The following is a 24,664-nucleotide window of genomic DNA, read 5'->3' as shown; positions in this document are numbered from 1 at the left end:
TAATGAGCACAGTAAGCGGTTGAAAGCGCACAAAAGTATGCAATGCTTGCTTTGGTGAGCTATGCGAAAACAATTTACTTGAAGTTTTTTTAGACTTGATTCAACATACACTTTTAAAAATGTTACGAAACAAACAAAAGCTTCAAAGTTTTATACAAAAATAAATGGGTACAATTTCACTAAAAATTGTATACATATCCATCATAAGCGGCTAGAAATATGTCAGAAAATTGAAGTCATTTATTATAAAACAAAGTTTTTTGTTCATGCCTTTTTTATGGTCAGACATGAAGAAGTGAAATTAAAAAATAAATTTTCCTTCGAACTGCTTGTGGAATATGGAATGCGTAATTGGCTAAAAATTTACACAAAAATGTGGTGCGCCTAAATGTACACCAGATCGTTTATCTAGTTGAAACAACTATGATGTATGGAGAACAGTGCTAAACTTTGTGGTTCTATATTTCATTTATTTTCAAGACAAGTGGTTTTGTTACAATTTTTCAACCACATACAGAAAGAGTGTTGAGAGGACATAAAGTAGTCGTACAGTGGATAAGGGCACCAAAAACAAACTTAAGTGATGATGATCTCGGAAGGATTTGCAGATAAATACCAAAAGACAGTGATGAATAGTTTTTTAAAATGAAAATTTCACTTTTGGTGTTAATGCCATTACCACTTCATATAGATTGTCTTAAGGTTATGCATAGGATCGAGTTGTTGCTGTTCTAGCAGTCTTAGGGTCAGGTAGGGCGTGATATTTGTTCGTTTGATTGCTTGCTTTGATTACCTACTTTGCACTTGCTGGTTGCGACATACTTGAAAGTCTCGAATTTACATATATCCGTCAACAGCGACTCGGCTACCAAGGCACGAATGCGCAGATTCTTTCTACGATTACTGAGTAGTACGCTAGGCTCGGGACCTGTCAGGTAAAAAGGTTTTTCAATGAAACATACAGCGTTCATAAAAGGGGGCGAATATCGAAATAAATGCGAGCTTAAAATATATGAGAGTCTTTTACGGTCAGAGGTCGGTGCAAGTACGAAGGCCAAGGTTGTACACAAATTGAGTCGAAGATACTACGCTGTAATTACTTCGTTGAATGTTAGTGCTACTTGATTCATGCAAGAGCGGTTCAATATCATCATAATCAATCCGCGTTTACTGAGAATACGTTTCTGATTTGTAGGAATGTCTGTTTATACTTAACCAGTCATTAAGTGTGTGCGAATTCCAATATTATTATCACTTTATTGGTGATAAAATAATTGCAATGTACTTAAAATGCAACCAAGTATTGAGCTGTGCGTTGTATTTTATAAAACAGAATTAGTTTCGCTTTCGCTTAATTTAAACGTGATTTGCATTGAATTGCATTTATATTAGATGGGTTTACCTACAACTATCAAATCCACCCACAATCTGGCTAACACATTCGACATTCGCACCTTGCCATATATTCTACCATCCTTAGTCACCCACTCAAACCAAAGTTTTGAATTTGTTTCTGGTCATTCTCTGATTTTTCGTTATGTTTGCCTTTGGTAAAAATACTCTACAGTTAATATACCACATTTATGGTTACCATAGCGCCTATAAGTATGTAAAGTATGAACGCATTGTTGATAAAACAAAATTAACACAAATATGCACCACAAATAAATTTTGCGGAAACTGGGAAAATATTTCGATAGATTTATTCAAGCATTCGCTTATACAAACTATTTACCGCATAACTAAATAAGAGAAAAAAATTTGGTACATATCTACTGCATCTGTTTTGAGTGCGTGAAAGTATGCTGCTGTTGCAAGGAAATGGAAAAACAAAAGCATATATTTGTATATGGCATACACTGTTTTAGTTATCGCTATGATTATTTGGCTTTCATTGCGAATGAATTATTTGAAATTCAATAAAGTTTTTTTTTGTACACAGCAAAAGTCATGCTGAATTTATTTAAAAAACAAATGTGAGATATTTTGCAGTGGTTTGCTCTTGAAATATGCGAAAAACATCGTAAGTTGATTTTTATGCGTTAAATTAATTTAATATTCGTATGAGTTTGGTGGTTATATCTAAAGCGCGCAAATTCTAGCAACTTTAGTTAATAAATTGTGTTACTAAGAAGAAGCGCCGAAAAGTATGCAATGGTTATTTTGTGTAGCAAAAAAACCTTAAAAGGATTATATTTATAAAAAACGTAGGATTTTGTGAGCTCGAGACCTTGCTTTGAATAAAGCCCTATGTTAATATTCATACAATTATTTGGCCGATATTTCGACTTCAATCTGAAGCCATTTTCAAGATTGCATGGAAATGCATGATCGACTGTCGAAATAAACAAGGCCATCAAAAATCAAGGATTAAATTTTAGGGGACAAATTTTAGCTCTAAAATTTTAAAATTTTTTAAGTTAAAAGGAAAATTGTTTTTATTATTTTTTTTTTTTGTTGATGTAAGAACAAAAACAGTAGTAGCTCGTAGAAGATATTGGTGGTCTGAAATAATATTTCACTGGGACAACTCTTAGTTGTCTCTACATTGTATCTTCAAAAATCTGACAGATTGTATTAGGAACGCCTAAATGTATGTAAAAGTAAATAAGATAACTTTGATATAATAACCGCCATGTGATACACATGTTGCTAAATGTGACAAGCTTTTAGGAACACCTCATAGTCTTTTGGAAATTTTGTCAAGATCCACCATTTCAGCCGATATTCACTCGAGCATATTTGCCTTTTTTGATTTGAGATCCACCTAGCAGTTTGGGGTCATTCTAGAGATCAAAGTCGACACTTTGATTTATGAGTGACGTCTTGTGGATGATTTCTTCTTACCGTAAGCAGTGTTGCAGTATAATCACAAGACATAAAACGAGACGACGCTTGCGCCTATCGGTGGGCATAAGTAGAAAATTCAAATAGAAAGCTGTTTTAAAAGCATGAAATCCTACTTCGTACTTTTCCAGAGCACACTTCAACATAGAGGTATACGCCACCGATAAACGCCGCCGCCGCCGCCGATTTAGGTAGTTTTTCGCACGCCGCCGCCGAATGTCAAAAATATCGGCGCGGCGGCGGCGGCGTCCATCGTGGTACTATATTTTCTACTAATTTAAGACTGTTTAGGCCATTTATTGTTCATGTCGAAAATTGGTCGGATATGGTCGAAAGTGTATCAACGGATGCGCATCGATGCCAGTTATAAGAAACTAATTGCGAAATTTAACTCTTTCTAAAGTTTCAAAAGTTATTTAAAAAACCAGACACTTTCAATGCTAGCTTAACACGGACTTATTTAAACAGAACACTAAACGAAGAGTTAGATTATAAATTTATAAGCTCACTTTGGATATTTTTTTTCAAAAAATTAATAATGAACAATCAATTCAAATAAAATTACCCAAGGCGAACATGTTTTCAAATTGTCCTCAATTTGTTAAAAAAAAACGGAATTACACAAAAAGGAGCCGATGTTTTTTCATTTTATATTGCGATTGGCTGAAAGAATAAGCGAAATCAGTGATGCCTAATCCTTTACTAGGTTTTAGGGGCATAAACACTCCTTTGAAATGATTCTTACCTCATACTTAAGTTGAGGATTTATGTACGTATGAGAAGGGTTTGAAAATCACTTGGGTTTACATTCAAACATTTGTTGTTCATTTGCGAAACTATACAATAGCGTCTGAAGTGTTAATTTTGATTTTCACACTTCATCCTTCAACACCCAAGTCTCCCGCTTTGACATTTCCTAAAGTTGGCGGCCCTATCCAAAACTATTCCCTTGGAGTGAATCACATTGATTATAGCCTATCAACCAAGTTTAAATATCACCTACACGTTACGGCTCCTTTTACAGATGTGAATATGTAGGCACATATATTAACCTGGTGAGGCTTTGTCCTTCGCAAGAACACTCAAAGTGCTGAAGCAAAAGCTTTCCCAAGACAGTCGAACTAATGACCGTGTGTGGTACTACCCTAACGTAGTGGACGGTCGAACTAGTCTGAAAACTGAAGCTACGCGGTGATCCATAAAGGGCTCTTATATCATAAGGCCGAAGAACAGCAGTTAACATCTTTCAAGTTAAAATCGGACGACTTTCAAAAAAAATATCGTTTTGATTTACCGAAGACTATTGAAATCAATGTTGTGAACACAAACGTCTGCAAACATTGGTCTAAATTTTAAAAATTTTTTCCAGGGTCCTTGTAAAATTTTAATTATGTAGATGTGCCGAGGATTATACGATTTGCACCCATTACGCAATGACATCCTCTTAGACTGCTTATGATTTCGAGGGCGGCATCCTTGGCCGAGTAGTCACACCCCAACGTTTCAAGGTATTTCTCTGGTGTAGCTCGGCAGCATAGCGTGACAAAAGCATCCGTTGGAAAGTCTTCGGAGCTACACCTAGAGCTTCTAGGAAAGTGACGTCGACGAAGGTACATATGAGTTCGAAGTCGCAGTTCTATAGCTTCTGTGCTGGCATATGGTGTGAGGGTCAGGAGGCGTGGTAGCGACTGGTGTTCGGGATTGCTACTGTTTGCACATCGGGAATTGTAGCTCTTAAAAACGGCCGAAAAAACTGGGGGCGCCCTGTGTCACGAGAGTCATGAGTATTAATAGACCATTAATAGCAACCGTAAGTCGCCTTTCTACGTGACCGCCAAGGAGCCACAAATGATTTAGAGAAATTGTGTTCGCGACGATTATTAGGAGTTAACACTAGGTGAAACTACGCTTTGCACGAGATATACAGACAAAAGTGTGCATATTTTATGTAATCTATTTCTTTTCTGAAGACGCAGCAATACCAATTCCAAAGACCGGGGTTAGGTTCGAAGCCTCTCTGGAGTAAGTGAACGAGCGGCAATCCCTCCACAAGGAGCTGCGCCTGAACATTTTTGAACGGTCTGCGAGATCATGAGGCAAAAACTACGGATCTTTCGAAATGGCTATCACGTTGATTTCCTTAAATACATACAAACAAAACCTTTCGTAAATATTATTTTTATAAATAGAAAAATCAAGCTTTTTAAAGTAAGAAAACCGGCGTACGCCGGCCGCCGCCGATAAAGTGATCGGCGTAAACCTCTACTTCAACATCACCAGTAATGCTTCCAAAAACCCGAAATCACTATTTCCAATATTTGCATAAGGTAAAACACTACCACCGTAGTTATAAAAATACATGGCTACAAATACTTCATGCGCCTTTAAGTATGCAATATTTTTATATATGAACTTCAATCATATTTTCACCTTTGCAGTTATCATTACACACACTATACACTAATTAATTCGTGCAATATCTCTAACTTATTAATTGCATAGCAATTTATAATTAATTGAAGCGCCTAATAATATGCAACAATACATGACTACAAATAATTCGTGCGCCTTTAAGTATGCAATATTTTAATATAAGTATCAATTACATTTTCACCTTTGCAGTTATCATTACGCACACTATACACTAATTAATTCGTGCAATAACTCTAACTTATTAATTGCATAGCAATTTATAATTAAATGAGCGCCTAAAAGTATGCAACAAATTATTTTTTAATTAATTTGATGACTTTAATGCCTTAATATCCTTGAATGCATGAAATGTATTCGAAAAATTTGATATGGCATACAATTTTGTTGTTGGCCCTTACTCCTAAAAGCAATCAGCAAAAATTGTAAGCTGCTATTGTTGTTTTTCTACTGACATTAACTTTTATGCTTTTATGCAATGCACATGATTGCTAATCCATATTTATAAGATTTAAGCTTCGTATGTGCTTACGTACAGATTACTTTGTGATAAGTGGATGTTTATAAAAACAAAATGTAGATAAATAATAAAACTTGTTTTTTTTTCTCTTAAGGATAACAATTTAAAATTTTGAGTTTTTTACGATTTTAAGGCTTGGGCATTTAAAAAGGAATGCATGTATCTCTGGGTTTGAAAATGAGAATCACAGCTAAATGCAGGTCTTTTGCGATAACTATGGGTAAGCGATAAACTTTGGTAAGGCTAATTCGTTGGGAGTTATACCCACAAGATGCCAGCGAGCACCTGGATGGAAGAAAGGTGAGGTATATTGACCCTCTAAGTAGTGTATTCTCTCCTTAAGTCGAAGACCGGCCACCGATATGGATGAAAGGTGGAGCATGTTGACTCATTAAGTCGTGTCTTCTCTCCAATTCTGGAACATACTTTACTATTAGTCATTTATAACTGAAAGGGGATACGATGAAGATACTGTAGATAAAGGAATATGAAAAATTTTGCATCAAACAGATATTGCATGAAGATCCTCTTATCTTAAATAGCTTATTGTAGTATATACCTTGATAAGGGGCGAACTGCTTACAGTTCATTTCTGGAAACAAAGAAGGCCTTCAAATGGCAAAATAAAGAAGACGACGGATAGTACATGCTGACAATGCCGCAAGATAATCAAGGGTTTCCTTTGAAATGTTTCAGTTCTATACAAACAGCAAGGTTATAACGCGTGAATGACATGTGGTTCCTTAGGTGGGCGACTACGAGAAAATGGACAGTGCCACCTGCTTAGACTATTACAAAAAGAAAATAGAGCTTATAACCTATTCAGTGCGTAGGTTACCATACGAATTGAGACCGCCGGATGTATGATTTTGTACGTGGGTAAAATTGGTTTATACTTTTTGAGTTCCTGAAAGTATGCATCAATAAATAAAACTAAACTAAAAAGATATTTCACGACGTAATCTGTCAGTTACTTGCACTTTTGTATATTCTATGGAGTTAGGTTGGGTTAGGTGGTAGCTGCCCTAGACAGTCTTGGATATCATGAAGGTCCATTGTGATACCACATAAAAAAACGGGGACGTAACTACAGCTACTTAGAGAATCGTTGCGTAGCAATGATATAGTTTCAAATAAGACCGAGCTTGAGTTAGGATAAATTTTTCGGAGATCCAAGTGATTCGCAACCGAAATACTTTCGCATGGTTGTGACAAAAGCTAGGCTATTAAGCACAAAGTACTTAACTAAATTATTCTACCTCATTATCCTCCATACAGCTGCAGCAGGATGAGGTTTCCAGTATATTGAGACGTACCGTATGGAGCTTTAGTAACCCCAATCATATCGGCATACCTCCTGCCATCCACTTTCGGTCAGAAGCATCTTGCTACCCTGCAGGAAGTGGTGTCCGCCCAGTGCTTGCTTAACTGACTCGAGGCCCATCTATGCAAGAGCAGATTACAGGTGGCCAGCAAAATACCACCATCCCTACAGCCATCTTCATCTGATTCATTTGTACCGATGCGGGTTAAGGGATATCACTATGGCCCCGCACCGAGATAATCTTAATAATAAAATATCTCAACGTAATCGCAAGCGAGGTCAGGTACGCCCAAAACAACCAAGATCGCATTTTAGTTGTCAAGGCCTTGATAGCCGCATGGGTATCCGACTAGATATTAAACTCCCTAATCGTAGTAGCACTGGATAACATTCCATGAACCGCATCCTTAACCGCTTGGAAGACTCTGCAGTGATCCGCCAACTTAAACTTGCAGCTTACATTTAGCTTTTGACTAAATAATCCCCGACCAAACGTTCCTTCCAACTTAGACCCATCCGTGAACAAGTTAACTGATCCCTTGCCCCAGACGAGACCCTTTCCAAATACTATGTGGAAACCCTCGAATAAATTTAATTGTATATTATATAAGGAGAGCTAACCCAATTAATTTGAAAAACTAGTTTATTGAAAAAACTAATTATACTCAAATTATACTAAGCGCCTAAAAGTATGCTTTAATTTCTAAAGATTATAATACGTGTAACAAACTACTATTAACAAATAACCATTATTTCAAATTGCTAAGATATATTACTGAGGACGAGCGACATTGAAATATTGCGCATATTTGAAATAGAATTGAAAAGCCCCTTTAAGTATGCAAGTCAAAAAACTATTCGTTATATATTTCTCTCTTTCTCGAACTATATCAAATAAATTGTTTGCAGGCTCACAGCATTTAAATCATTGCACATTCAACATGCCTCAGTGGCAAAGGGACGACCAAAAAGTAAAAATTTTTATTTTTTGCTTAAGCGTAGACATTACTTTCTTTCTGCCAACCTGTATGCATGTAAATGCATCAGGTTGCAGATTCATCACATTTATTTGCACACCACATGCCATGTAATTTTTCCATTTCACGCCATTTCTATTCAACGAAAATAAAAAAATAAAAGTACATAAAATCCTGCAGCTGTATGTTGTGGCTCGTATGTGAACCAGAGCCACACTAATTACTTCGCCCACTATGTCAGTGCTAGGGAGCAACATGTGGACGCAACACACATGTGAAACAACTACTACAGCAACATAAATAGTAAAACTGTTACAGATACAGTTGTCTGTCGGATATGGCATGTTCACAACTTTTCACAGCAAAGTGCTTTTAACATAACCTCAGAACAAAACCTTCCCCCACTTGGCCAAGGACTAACCACTCTCAAGGCTTTTGTGGATTTTTCATTCATTTTGCCACTTGTAACTATATCCGGCCAACCCCACTTAGCGCCGTACCTTACCTGCAACATACCACACCTATTAACCGCCTACAGTGCGCCCACTTGCAGCAATTGAATTGCATTAGTGGAACCTACTTTTAGGCACAGCACTTACTCGCAAATGCCGCAGGAAATGTAAATATATGCTGCCGTTTTTATTATTATAGCTGTGTTGATTTTTCGATTAAATACCCATTTTTAAAAATTTATGCACTTTATGCATGTAGCGTTTTATTGATGCAGTTTTGTGTGATGTTGCGCCTAAATGTACACTAACAAAATACACAACTAGAGGGTATTATCAAAACTATATTATCAAATGGAATTTTTGGCTTCACCGTAGCCTTTTTTTAGATCGTGGCGCTATTATTTGGGGATTGGTATGGGAAAGTGTAACACAAATGTTGCAACGCCTAAAAGCACGCTTTAATTGGTGTTAGAGGGCAAACAAAAGACATGTAGTACAACCATTATTGTAACTGTGGGCAAATTGCATTTCATGAATGAAAACGTGAAAATATTGTTTATGGAGTGCTATCGATGTTCTTGGTGCTTTACCGGGTAGCTAGCACCATTAATGTACTATATCGACCTTTTTGGGAATGAGACTACGTTGAACCATCTAGGATGCAACACCCCTCCACCCCGTGCTCGGAGGGTATCATGAGGTTGTTAGAGCCTAAACTTCTATGTACGTGTATGAAAAATTCATATTAGTAATAGGACTAGGATCGAGTAGGTGAGGTTGACAGATCAGTTGGGGAAGCTATGAAGCGAAACTTAACAGCTCATTGAATGCCGTAGCAACCTCCTAAAAAAAGATGCCAACTCGGTAATGCCAAGGTTTAATACAAACTAACTCTGTCCCAATAAATAACTTTGTATTGACGAAATTAGACTACCGGGCGTTCGTAAGAAGAGCAATTTATCATTCGCCTAAAACTAGGCAACAGATAGCCAGAATTTTTTAATGGATCCGAAATTCAGCGAATTTCTAAGGGAAAAAGTTTCAACATTATTCTGCTTCAAAAAATAGCCTAGTTCTGAATGCTTAAGTTCGGTATTGTTTCACTCAGAAAGTTTAGCACCCTCTGCCTAAATGTAAGCAAGAAATATATTAACGAACATACGACTTCGGGAGCAAAATAAAACAATAGGACTTTCTCTGCCAATGACGTGTCTTCAGAGTACTTCTGAGCTTTGTCAACAACTTTAGATTTACATTTTTTCCCCTTTCTTCTCTATGTCTTCCAGGTGAGTGGTATTTGTTGTAATGTCTTAATAGTTTCTATAGTTTTCTATGCGAATATTGATAAAAACTAGTGCACATATATTCAAGATATAGACTGAGAGAACTTGGAAAAGTATAACAATCTTATAAGTTAACAGGATGGCTCTTAAGAGTCCAAATGTCATCACGGAAAACCTTGATTGTGTCCTCCCGTATTACGTTTTACTTCAAATCATCGAAAATAATACAACAAAATGCAAGTCTTTGAAAAATTTCAATGATTGGATAATTTGTATCAGGTTTTTTGACAAATTCGTTGAATTTCATGCAGCCTTAAAAGAGGTCAGCATACGCCTTAAAGTAGAAAACAGACTGTTTCACTAACATGGGCCATTTATGAGCCTGGAAGTATGCAAGACTTAGGACTAAGTATTCAATATTTTCAATAGTATTTTTTTATCACTAAATATAAGGAAAACATTTGTTTAGCTTGAGAACTTTTTCAAATATTTTGTTCTCGCTTCTATTCAGCGCCTGAAAAAATGCAAGACTTCTCAGTAAACTATGGAAAAACCAGCTCTCAAAAAAACATTTGAAATAACGCACAATTTTCACTTTAGATTGCTTTTTTTTTGAATAGCCTAAAAGTATACCTCAAATCGAAATCTAATAAGGGATCAAAAAATATTTTTCACGAAACTAAATAAGTTAATTTGTGTCACAGCTTACATTTCCTTTACTGACTGTGGATGGATCGTAATATCAAGAGCGCCAAAAAATATGCCGGTGTCTTATAAAATAAAATGATTTTTAGTGCACTGTAAAAAATTAACAATACTGGCATCCGATAAAAATTTTCTAAAGAAATCGGTATACATTTTATTGAGAAATCTCCTTTAAGAAATGTTTCATTATTTCTTTTACTGTTTTATTTTAATCCTAAAAGTATGCTTTAATTAAGAATATGAGATGCCAGAATTTAGCTGTTTAATACAGTGTTTATATTATTAAATACGAAACTCAAGCATTCAACGCTGTTTGCCCACCTACCGAGATACTTTAAAAACAAACAACACCTAAAATTATGCAACATTTTCTAAAATACTAGTTAATGGCAAAATATTTGCATAGCTTTTCTCTAACTTGAAAAGTGTTTGAAAGGTTTTGAAGCTTATACTCGCTTATACTGTTTGTAGTGCTATTATGCAGTCAAGTGCGCCTAGAAGTATGCCATAATTGTTTGTAAATTTGATAAAAATTCCCAAAAGTTTTTAGTTTTCTACGCTTTGTTGCTTGGATTTGACACAAATCAAATAGCCATTAGCAACAAATGGTGAGCAAATACGAGAAATGCAAAAACCAAAACCAAAACAAAACCCAAAATAACTATACAAACATCAAGAGCTGCAACATATGCATATAACAACAACACAAACAACTTTATGATAATTGCATTACAAAAGTTGTATTTTGCAAATTTTCCAGCTTCAAGCGACGAGTTTATTGCCAATAGCATGAAAGCAAAACAGAATTGTCACTAAAATAGCGTTAGACAGCTGCATGCACGCCTAAGGGTACGCAACAAACGAGCGACAATTAGATTTAGATTAATGCAAATAAAAGCAGTCCAGCTACCAGCTAAGCTCAACTTTTATTAGAAATACGAAAATAAATATCAAGCACTTTTGAGTGCCGCACTTTGCTCTAGCGCCTGAAAGTATGAAGTTTTATACTTTCTGCACCAGCTATGTTTACATACGTGCATGTGTATATTCACGTAAGCATGAGCACATATACATCAACAAATTGCTTTACACCAATCAATACAACACTCATATTTCGTATGCTGGTAATATTTTCAATCAATTTCGCATAAAGTGGTTTGGTAGTACTTGCGCGTTCATTGTGCATGCATCAATGAAGTGTGGAGGCAAAGTGAAGTGTTGTTGCTATGTACACATGTACACGTACATTATACATACATATGCATAACGAGTTGTGTGTTTAAAAGACAATAAATTGCATGTGCACGTTTCATATATGTACGTAAACCATGGAGCAGTTGGTATGCTTTAATGAAAAGTGCTTTAGCTAAGGCCAAAAAGTATGCAATATATATTGTTGGTATTATATTTTATTGCACAGTTTTCTTTTTATTATTTTTATTTGTGTACTATTTTGCTACATTTTTTAATTTTAATACTTATTTTGATTCTTGTGAATATTTTTTATTTTATTTTTTTATTCTTGTTTCGTTCATATTTAGTTTTCATGAAAATGCGCCTCTTTGTATGCAACAACGTAATGTAAATTCGTTTCGACAGCAAAACACACATAAATTGTAGCATACATTTAGAAGCAAAGAGATTTCGTTTTAAATAAACATAAGGAAAAAATTTTTATTTATAGTAATTTCTTTAGTAAGAGGAATGTCTCTTCCTTTTTTCGATTTAGCATATCATGCTGCAGTTTTAGTTTAATCTAATATATAGTTTTGTATGTTGTGTATTAAATTGTAACATACTTTTAGGAATGGAGGCTTCGATTAATAATTTCAATACATGCAAACAATAAATAATCAGAACAACTTAATGAGATTTGGAGGAAATCAAGATTTGTCATATTATAAATTAATTACTACATACCTTTAGGATGTCCGCAATGTCGAGTTTCAGTGATTTTATACTGTTATATAAAGCTGGATCAATGTCCCGTGTTCTAGAAAAAAAATATGGCGGTTTAGGTTGATCACTCACTGCACAGCTTTTCCTTCTTTTCTTGTTTCAGTGCATACTTCCAGCCGCATGTCAAAAGGTTTTTTTCCAAGTGGTTTTCTTCTTAGACAGATTCAAGCAACATAAATTTTCCTAAAACTCAATTATTAAATTTCGAATACTTTTTGGCGCCCTTTCTGTGGCTTCCCTTATCGATCGCAGGATTTTCCTTCTAATTGAGTTCTGTGCTAAAAATAACTCACACAAGTTCGCATATCTGGTCTCTTACCGAGTCAAGTCGTTTTCACAATTGGCGAGCATGATTTAATTCACGTCTTGCGTATGTAAAGTTTTGTAGGGCATACTTTCAGGCAGCACGAAATGTGTCTGTTCAAAGTGAGTTCGAGTTCGATACGTTTTACACAAGGTTTGTGAATCTCATTGACATCAGTAACAACAATTTAAAAACGACCTGTGAGAGTCAAAAATAGAAAAATTCCAAACCAAATTTAAGCTGGAGACATTGGTGCTTTATTTAACAACTGATTCGACCAACCTTATGAGAATCAATGCAATCGATTATTGGTGCCGCTAAGGTCGTAACCGTATTGTAGCCAACCAATTGGGTTTTGGTTTACCGTCGTAACGATAAACAGCTGATTACGTTAGGGATACGGATACAGCGATACGACATATGGCACCAATGACTCCGGCTTTACACTGAACATTTGTTTAGCTTAATTTAGGGTATTAGCCTCATAAAGTCTTATGTTTTCATTAGTAGTAGGCATCATTCATTACGTACAAATATTGTATATTCATGCTTAGCTTTTCATCATTATTTGCTTTTTTATATCTCCAACATGCACAGGTTTTGTGCTGACACAAATAAATACTTCTGAAAGCCTTCACAAGCGTACTAAATTAAGGTCAATGTAAACTGTCATGTACTTTTTATATCCTGTGCTGCTTCTCACATACGCAGTCCCTTTGTATATATATTCACGTCAGCGTATGTATATGTTTGTATATACACATGCCTATTCATATGATAATTTTGCTTTCATTTTTCATTCATATTTGCATTAACATCATTTATTTTATTCTACGCTACAACATCACACATCTTCCGCTCTTTTGAGGTCACAATTGTTACAATTGTGTTGTGTCATTCATCGGTGTTGACATAATGTGCTTTTTATTTTGTTGCTTGTTTTGTTGTTTGTCATATACCTTCATATAGTAAATTTATAACTTGGTGTGAATGCCGCTTCTCCTCTCACACTCCCTTCTGTTCGATTAGTCATTAATTTTTATACTCAGTTGAGCAGAGTTCACAGAGTATATTAACTTTGATTGGATACCGGTTGGTTGTACAGGTATAAAGGAATCGAGATAGATATAGACTTCCATATATCAAAATCATCAGGATCGAAAAAAAAAATTTGATTGAGCCATGTCCGTCCGTCCGACCGTCCGTCCGTCCGTCTGTCCGCTAACACGATAACTTGAGTAAATTTTGAGGTATCTTGATGAAATTTGGTATGTAGGTTCCTGAGCACTAATCTCAGAACGCTATTTAAAATGAACAATATCGGACTATAACCACCCCCACTTTTTCGATATCGAAAATTTCGAAAAACCGAAAAAGTGCGATAATTCATTACCAAAGACGAATAAAGCGATGAAACATGGTAAGTGCGTTGAACTTATGACGCAGAATAGAAAACTAGTAAAATTTTGGACAATGGGCGTGGCACCGCCTACTTTTAAAAGAAGGTAATTTAAAAGTTTTACAAGCTGAAATTTGGCAGTCGTTGAAGATATCATGATGAAATTTGGCAGGAACGTTACTCCTATTACTATATGTATGCTTAATAAAAATTAGCAAAATCGGAGAACGACCACACCGACATTTAATAAAAAAATTTTTTTATATAAAGTCTAATTTTAACAAAAAATTTAATATCTTTACAGTATATAAGTAAATTATGTCAACATTCAACTCCAGTAATGATATGGTGAAACAAAATGCAAAAATAAAAGAAAATTTCAAAATGGGCATGGCTCCGCCCTTTTTCATTTAATTTGTCTAGGATACTTTTAATGCCATAAGTCGAACAAAAATTTACCAATCCTTGTGAAATTTGATAGGGGCTTAGATTCTGGGACGATAACTTATTTCTGTGAAAAAGGGCGAAATCGGTTGAAGCCACGCCCAGTTTTTATACACAGTCGACCGTCTGTCCTTCCGCTCGGCCGTAAATACGATAACTTGAGCAAAAATCGATATATCTTTACTAAACTCAGTTCACGTACTTATCTGAACTCTGACTATCACCACGCCCACTTTTTCGAAAATTACCAAAAACGAAAAAATGCCTTAATTCTATACCAAATACGAAAAAGGGATGAAGCATGGTATTTGGATTGGTTTATTGACGCAAAATATAACTTTATAAAAAAACTTTGTAAATTGGGTGTGACACCTACCATATTAAGTAGAATGAAATGAAAAAGTTCTGCAGGGCGAAATAAAAAACCCTTGAAATCTTGGCAGGAATACTGTTCGTGGTATTATATATATAAATAAATTAGCGGTATCCAACAGATGATGTTCTGGGCCACCCTGGTTCACATTTTGGTCGATATCTGGAAAATGCCTTCACATATACAACTACCACCACTCTCTTTTAAAAACCTCATTAATACCTTTAATTTGATACCCATATCGTACAAACACATTCTAGAGTCACCCCTGGTTCACCGTTATGGCAATATCTCGAAAAGGCGTCCACCTATAGAACTAAGCCCCACGCCCTTTTAAAATACTCATTAACACCTTTCGATTGACATCCATATTGTACAAACGCATTCTAGAGTCACCCCTGGTGCACCTTTATGCCGATATCTCGAAAAGGTGACCACCTATACAACTACCACCACTCCCTTTTAAAACCCTCATTAATACCTTCAATTTGATACCCATATCGTACAAACACATTCTAAAGTCACCCCTGGTCCACCTTTATGGCGCAATCTTCAAAAGGCGTCCACCTGTAGAACTAAAACCCACGCCCTTTTGAAATACTCATTAACACCTTTCGTTTGATACCCATACTGTAAAAACGCATTCTTGAGTCACCCCTGGTCCTCCTTTATGCCGATATCTCGAAAAGGCGACCACCTATACAACTGCCACCACTCCCTTTTAAAACCCTCATTAATACCTTCAATTTGTTACCCATATCGTACAAACAAATTCTAGGGTCACCCCAGGTCCACCTTTATGGCGATATCTCGAAACGGCGTCCACCTATGGAAATAAGGATCACTCCCTTTTAAAATACTCATTAACACCTTTCATTTGATACCCATATCGTACAAACAAATTCTAGAGTCACCCTTGGTCCACCTTTATGGCGATATCTCGAAAAGGTGACCACCTATAGAACTAAGGTCCACTTCCTTTTAAAATACTCATTAATACCTTTCGTTTGATACCCATATTGTACAAACGCATTCTAGAGTCACCCCTGGTGCACCTTTATGCCGATATCTCGAAAAGGTGACCACCTATACAACTACCACCACTCCCTTTTAAAACCCTCATCAATACCTTCAATTTGATATCCATATCGTACAAACACATTCTAGAGTCACCCTTGGTCCACCTTTGTGGCGATATCTCTAAAAGGCGTCCACCTATAGAACTAAGCCCCACGCCCTTTTAAAATACTCATTAACACCTTTCGATTGATACCCACATTGTACAAACGAATTCTAGAGTCACCCTTGGTCCACCTTTATGGCGATATCTCGAAAAGGCCACCACCTATAACAACTACCACCACTCCCTTTTAAAACCCTCATTAATACCTTCAACTTGATACCCATATCGTACAAACACATTCTAGAGTCACCCCTGGTCCACCTTTATGGCGCAATCTTCAAAAGGCGTCCACCTGTGGAACTAAACCCCACGCCCTTTTGAAATACTCATTAACACCTTTCGTTTGATACCCATATTGTACAAACGAATTCTTGAGTCACCCCTGGTCCTCCTTTATGCCGATATCTCGAAAAGCCGACCACCTATACAACTACCACCACTCCCTTTTAAAACCCTCATTAATACCTTCAATTTGTTACCCATATCGTACAAACAAATTCTAGGGTCACCCCAGGTCCACCCTTATGGCGATATCTCGAAACGGCGTCCACCTATGGAAATAACGATCACTCCCTTTTAAAATACTCATTAACACCTTTCATTTGATACCCATATCGTACAAACAAATTCTAGAGTCAACCCTGATCCACTTTTATGGCGATATCCCTAAATGGCGTCCACCTATAGAACTATGGCTCACTCCCTCTTAAAATACTCTTTAATACCTTCCATTTGATAGACATGTCATACAAACACATTCCAGGGTTTCCCTCGGTTCATTTTCCTACATGGTTATTTTCCCTTATGTTGCCACCATAGCTCTCAACTGAGTAGGTAATGTTCGGTTACACCCGAACTTAACCTTCCTTACTTGTTCACTTTATACTCAAAATTATGACAAATTTGACAAATTTTCCATCAAAACAGTTTCAGTAATCTCGACTTATTTTTATAAAAAAAAAAAATTAATTATTTTTATCCTCTTTTCTTGTGCTCATCATAGCACCACGTGCTTTTGTGTGTGTCAAATTTATTGATGAAATTATTTTGTTTGTATATTTCCATATGAAGCGTCAATGATATCACATACTTTGTAACCTTCTGCCTTAAATTTGTCTACATATCTATGCGCCTCTTTTTTATTTCATTTTCAAATCACTTACACTCGACACACCTCAATTGTTTTGTTACGTTGTTTTTACGCTTCATTGCATCGCTAGCGCATAGCAACTTTCCAGGTCGGCTGCCACTCACCTTGTTGTATGTACAAAGCTTATTTTTAAATTACGCTCACTTATTTGTTTCCTACATTTAGGCATTTGTTTGTATGCGCAATGCATACGTTGTTTACGCTTTTAACGGGCGTTTGGATTGGGGAAAAAATTGTTAAGTGAAGCGTGTAGGTGCTTTATGTATATATATTTAAAATTCAGTTTTTTACATGGTCATTTGTTGTGTTTTTTGTTTTCGTCTTTTTTGTGAAATTGCTCAGAAAATAGGCGTGCGAAGATTTGTTATCGATGTCTGTTTACTGAAAAATTGTGTTAAAATGCGACAGTTGCTATTGATTGCTCTAATTTGAGTATGCTGTGGGTTACCAAAATTATTTGTTAGAAAAAGTGTCTAGAAGTATGCAACGTTTTTTGATTGTTTCGACAAAAGGAGTTTTTATTTAATTTTTAATGTTTTTCATCAACAAAGTACTTTGACCAAAATATACATATATAAAATTTGTTGGAAATTAGCCAAAAAAATTTAGTCGTTACTGTTTTGTAGCAGGAAACCGGTCTTTAGGGTTAGGAGGGCACTGCGTGCTATCCTCTACGGAATGCTCTACGAATCGGCACAAGCACCTTCCGTTATTTACGCAGAGTTGAGGTGCGATAAATCAATAAAGCGTTGCGCACTTTTCTGGAGAGTTGGAGTCAAGGAAAGAACAACACAATTGTTTTTTTTTTTTGGTTTCGAGACAAACCGGTTTCGGCGTCGTGCCATCATCAGTGTCGATTTTCGTTCTTTGGTTTGTCTGTTACACGCGATAGCTCATCATATACCGCAAAATTGTTTAGATTTATCATATGATATCATATGAAATCATATCAAACTACGTTAAAAGAATTCACCTTTAATCGTACAAGAAATCACTCCAGTATTGTGCAACAAATATGTGATAAAACAAAAGAAGAAGAAAATTCCAAGAAACTATAATGCCTAGAATTAAATTACAAGAGGTCACATAAAATCTTACAGTGAAGTCTGTAGAAGAGATTTTATCATGTCATGCATATCTCAGATGAAATGGAATAACATGATACCTTCTGATATGCACTCAACTTGACTCGAAAAAGATTATAAATTTTCTGGTTATATAATTTAAGGCAAATGAGAGAACAAGGCGCCATACGAGTATAACACTGCGTCTACTTAGATCGTATTTCACGAATAGCATCAGATGCAAAATCAAGTTATCATATGATATCGAATCAGTTTACTTTAGAAGATCCCATGCCATAGCATAAAGTTGCGATAAATTTGTTTAAGATATGATAAATTCCCATATGAAAACAATTTATGTCTTCTGCACATTTTAAAAACAATAGGATGCAGTTATCTCATTCGACTTGTATCATTCGACACATTGTTTATATTGGACCAAATATCATGTCACATAATGACATTACCTCAACGTACATCACAGGAGTTCACCGCACATTGTACTGCATTTTTAGGATCATATGAAATAAAATGGGTTGAAATTGTAACATTCGACCTCGCGTGAGTTTACTTAAAAAAAATCACACCAGAATTGCACAACAAAGATGTGATATATGTAATTAAATAAGAAAATTTCAAGACAAAGGACCTTCGGGAAGTGTCTTTATCGTTAGTACAACAACAACAAAAACAGCACTACAACGCTTTCAATTAAATTAATAGAAATCATATCACATCGCACTGCACAGCAAATTTGCTGTAGAAGAGGTTCCATCATGTCGTGTTGCATATCATAGATTAGATGAAACAGCATGATATGTTGGACACGGAACCATCCTACGTCAAAAGAAAGTCCCATTATATTATGAAAGGTAGATGAGAGGAGAGGACAAGGCGTTATATGGCACTGCTTCTGATTGGATTGTGTTTCAAGAAGAGCATCAGATGAAAAGTAAGATTATCATATGACGTCGAATCAAATTACCTTAGAAGAAATCACATCATATCGCATTGCTGAAGTGAGATCAAATGACATAACATTAGTTTTTTTTTTTTTTTGGTAAACATAAAAGCTTATACATTATATAACTAACCTGTAATATTTCACCATTTTTTTTTTTTTTTTTTCATTAAATATTTTATCAGTTTTAAACTTTATTTCATATCATCATATTATCGCTTAGCTGAGTTTTAATCGCTTAAGTGATTTTCTCCTTAAAAAAAAGCCCGAATTTTCATTTCTTTAACTCTAATTTAATGGTTTTTATTACATTTGTGTGTAAAAATTTTCACTGTAACCAAAAAGGTTTATTAGTGATCTGTTTGGCACACAGTCAGCAAAAATCGTGGAAAGCTTTTCAATGACAAAGATTTAATGAGAAATAAACTCATACACATTTTATTAATCTTTCAAATATTTTTGTCATTTCCTTTTTGTTGTTCCAATTGTCCCTTATCATTCAATTTTATTAAGAAAGCTGTCAGATATTGAATTTTGTTTTTCGCTGAAATCAGCTTACACATCATTTTACGCTACTTTTTCCTCTGCACTTAAATTTTCCCGTGCCTTCATTACTTAACTTACACTTCACTCATTTTGTTTACACTTTTTTCCTTCATTTTCGGTTATTAAATAATTTTGAAGTCACCTAACGACATATTGTACTTTTTTAAGAGGATTTTAAATGTTTTTTCGATAGCTGTCAACAATTTTACCAATACCAATACAGTACATACATTTGTGTGTCGTCATGCATGTGTAAGCGTGTTTTTATGCTTTGATTGGCGTAATTCATAAAAGTAAGGCAGTAAAGTTCGACAGTCACAAAAAGTGTGATGTTTTCATTTGTCATGCTGTAATATTTGCTATAACGAACATACGAGTATTACCATTATTATTATCACCTTTTGGTTTGGGTTTTTTTCTGGTTGGTTGGTTTAAAAAACTTTATTTGTTATTTGCTTTTTGGCTTAAAAAGCACTTTAATATCTATGAATTATAAGTGATTTATTGAGTGACTAGCCTTTACCCGCGGCCCCGTCCGCAAGGAAAATTTTAAATATATGGGCTATTCGCGTTAGCCTGCTTATTATCTGTATAAAATTTTGTTTTCTGTCTAATGCATTTTATTTTTGTAATTGAGTTAAAAAAAAGAACTAAATGAGCTGATAACCTGATAGGATCCCAAATGATCCCGAAATTATCCAGAAAAAGCTACGAAATGACCCCAACGCTATCGCGGACGGATCCCGAAAACCATCCAGAAATGCCCCGAAAGGGTCTCCAAAAGTTCCCCGAATAGTCCCAAAAAACCCCGAAATGATAGCGACACGATTCTAGACGTATCCAGAGAACCACACAGAAATGATCCCTGAAGGTGTTCCAAAATGATCCCGAAAAGGTTCCGAAATGACCCTGACGGGCTCCCGGGCGGATCTCAAAAACCATCCAGAAAATATCCAGGAAGGGTCCCTAAATTATCCCGACTAACTCCAGAAAAAGTTCCGAAATGGCTCCGAGGGGATCCACGATGGATCGCGAAAACCATACAGAAATGATTCCGGAAGGATTCCAAAATGATCCCGAAATAGTCCGGAATTGACCCAGATGGGATCCCGCACAGATCCAGAAATGATGCCGGAAGAGCCCCCAAATGATCCCGAAAAAGTCTCCAAATGACCCCGACGATATCCCGGACGGATCCCGAAAACCATCCAGAAATGATGCCGGAAGAGCCCCCAAATGATCCCGAAAAAGTCCCCAAATGACTCCGACATACTCCAGAAAATGTTCCGAAATGGCTCCGAGGGAATCAACGACGGATCGCGAAAACCATACAGAAATGATTCCGGAAGGATCCCAAAATGATCCCGAAATAGTCCGGAAATGACCCAGATGGGATCCCGCACAGATCCAGAAATGATCCCGGAAGGGTCCAAAAACTATCCCGGAAAAGTAACAAAAAATCCCGAAATGGCTCCTACGGCATCCCGGACGGATCCAGAAATGATCTCGGAAGGGTCCCCAAATGATCCCAAAATGGTCCCGAAATGACCCTGATGGATCCGGCAAACCATCAAGAAATTATGCCGGAAGGGTCCCCAAATGATCCCGAAATAAAACAGAAAAAGTCACGAAACGACCCCTAGAGGATCCCCAAATGATCCCGTATTAGGCCCAAAAAAGTCCCAAAATGACCCTGACGGGATCCCGAAAGGATTCCGAAAACAATACAGAAATGATGCCGGAAAGGTCCTCAAATGATCCCCTAATAGTCCCGAAATGACCGTGACGGGATCCCGACAACTATCCAGAAATGATGCCGAAAGGGTCCGCAAATGATCCCGTATTAGTCGAAAGTCCCGAAAGGACCACGACGGGATCCCGGACGAATCCCAAAAACCATCCAGAAATGATGCCGGTAGGTATCCCAAATGATCCCGAAATAGTCCCGAAATGACCTCGTCGGCATCCCGGACGGATCCCGAAAATTATCCAGAAATGATGCCGGAAAGGTTCCCAAATGATCCCCTAATAGTCCCGAAATTACCCAAATGGGATCCCGGACGGATCCCGAAAACCATCCAGAAATGATGCCGAAAGGGTTCCCAAATGATCCCGTATTAGTCGCGAAAAAGTCCCGAAATGACCCCGACGGGATCCCGGACGGATCCCGAAAACCATCCAGAAATGATGCCGAAAGGGTTCCCAAATGATCCCGTATTAGTCGGGAAAAAGTCCCGAAATGACCCCGACGGGATCCCTGACGGATCCCGAAAACCATCCAGAAATGGTGCCGGATGAGCCCCAAAATGATCCCGAAAAAGTCCCAAAATGACCCCGACGAGATCCCCCGGCGTAATCCCGGACCGATGCCGAAAACCATCCAGAAATGATCCCGGAAGGGTCTCGATATGACCCTTACGGGATTACAAATAAGGTGAAGCTAATTATAAAACCATGTTAATAAGGCAGCAGGCGCATTGGAGCGAATAAAAAGTTAGATAGAAACATACAGGTAAAGCTAATAAAAGCGAGCTAATAAAAACAATTGATGGAGGGCGGATGGCGGGAGTAGAGGAGAGGACCACTGATCGTTCCTCCAAAATTGTCTAGATCTCGTTCTGTATGTACCAGATACCAAAAACTAATTTTTAAACTAAATTTAGATTGAGTTATAACAATTTATGGATTTTACACCAGAGGGGGAGATAAAGGGGGGCGGGCGGAGTGTGGCACTGCTTACTTTGTAAGCCCTCGACTTATTTGACCCCTCGAGTCTGTGATATTGGTGAAGGCCAGTATACGTACAGTTATAATGTGTAAAAATTATGAAAAATAATTTCTCGAAGGGGTCGTGGGACCCCCACCCCTCTTTCCATGTTCGAAAAAAATTTCGCTAGTAGACTACTGTCTGTGTCCCAAATTTCATCAAAATCCGTGTAGCCATTCTGGCGTGATTCAGTCGCAAAGACGAAAAAATATAATAATTAAATTATAACTGTTCCTAGGGGGCGGGGACCACGCCCCTTTAGAAAAATATATAGCTAGTAGATCCTTCTAGACTATTGGCTATATGTGTGCAAAATTTCATCCAAATCGGTCCAGCCGTTCTTGCGTTATTGAGTCACAAAGACAAACGTCTGGACAAACATCCAAACATCCATCCAAACATCCAAACATCCAAACATCCAAACATCTAAACATCCAAACATCCAAACATCTTAACATCCAAACTTTCCCATTTATAATATATATTAGATTATTTTTGTAAACAAAAAAAGAAATATTTGTCAAACTTAAAAAGCGTGAAAAGTTTGATACGTATCTGCCGATATCTCGAGATGTGAGGGCAACACATCTTCCAATGCCTAACTAAATTGGAGGATGTGGTGCTGGCCCACCTTAGTGGATTGAGGTACACGAAGCACCTTCTAATCCCGTGTTGGTATAATCGGGTTTAGACGCTGTAGCATGGTATCCAAACCTTGGAGTTTGGTATCGTGTGGATAAGATCGCTTTCTTGTCTTTGAAGGTCTGAAGCGATTCTCTGCAGCCATTCTAAAATCTCGTTATTGGTACATATCATTATTTTAAGCTGTTTCGAAGGTTGGTAGTGTTTTATTTCGTTCCTTATGAATTATTTTCAATATGATAATAAACCAATAAACCACCCTTCTACGGATCTTCATCTATATACATCTATCCAATGCGGTTATCTATTGGCGCCACATTCAGAGATTGCTGCACAACGTCGTTCATCTTCTTTTCGGTATAAACCGGAGTCTTAGCGTTAGCTGCCTTCAGTATCATCGAGTATGCTGGTGTCTGATAATTACCTCACTTAGCTAATTAACCTGTTCGTCTTTGCTATTTTTTCTATTTACCTCTCCTTTCTGCATTGCAGCTTTTGAGGAACATGACTTTTGAATACTTAGATTTCTCCCTTCGCTCAGTTTTGCAGACTTAGAGGTGTAGTTCCAGTCATTTCGGCTATTTCGGCGTCTTGTTCTGGGACTAAGATATTTGCGCTCCCGTTCATGCCTCTTAAAATCGGACCTGTAGGGTTCAGCCGATCGCTGCCTCGTACCCCTCGGGACGTTTTCTTACCCGATGCAGTTGCAAAATTAAGAACTACTCGTATCAAAGTTTTTGTCAGTGAGCTGTCTTCAAAACTCTCCCACCGTCTCACGGGCCCGTGCCGTATGCTGGCTTTCGCAGTCGGTTGACCCGACCACTGCACCCAAGCGCTGCGTAGACGTGCGTAAAGCTGGCAGACCCAAGTGCTCAAAAATAAATATAAGTTATTTGGGAATTAAGTGCTTTTTAGGTACTTTTTAGGGCCACAAAAGATAATTTAGGTGCTCATTTAGTTTTCGCGATATCCGCAAACAATTGTGGGTATGCTAGCTTTACGTTTTTTTTAATAACTTAAACTTAATTTTTTTTTTTTTATAAAAAATATATCTAAATTAGGTGCTAATTTTATTTGGGAATATTTCAATCCATTTTTAACTAACTTCCCGTTGACCTAGAGACTTGAAACTTGGCCCACAGTTCGGAGATTCGTGACAATACAATTTACAGAAAACAGAATTCTATTAGGTGGCGTGCTAAGTGAGATAACTAAAAATCCTTGAAAAACGTGGGGAATCTTGCAATAGATTTTTGAGTAACTTCCCGCTGAGCTTGAGATATGAAACTTGAGCCGTAAGTCAGAACAAGGTGACAATGTAATATCTTATCAAA

General features: G+C 36.9%; 1 protein-coding gene across 22 annotated transcripts in view; it reads right to left on the bottom strand.

Moving 5' to 3' along the window:
- The window catches only part of rsh (radish), a 798,688-nt gene that overhangs the window by 719,200 nt on the left and 54,824 nt on the right, over positions 1-24,664 (bottom strand). For 2 of the 22 annotated variants that reach the window (XM_067781002.1, XM_067780988.1), the window contains exon 3: positions 12,459-12,531. The exons of the other annotated variants lie outside the window; for them this stretch is intronic. The gene's annotated coding sequence lies outside the window, so the exon portion shown is untranslated. The remainder of the gene's footprint in view (positions 1-12,458; positions 12,532-24,664) is intronic. 22 annotated transcript variants of the gene reach the window in all.

Source organism: Eurosta solidaginis, chromosome 4 (genome assembly GCF_040869045.1).
Source record: "Eurosta solidaginis isolate ZX-2024a chromosome 4, ASM4086904v1, whole genome shotgun sequence".
NCBI lineage: Eukaryota > Metazoa > Arthropoda > Insecta > Diptera > Tephritidae > Eurosta > Eurosta solidaginis.
This window is presented reverse-complemented; position numbering and strand designations above follow the sequence as displayed.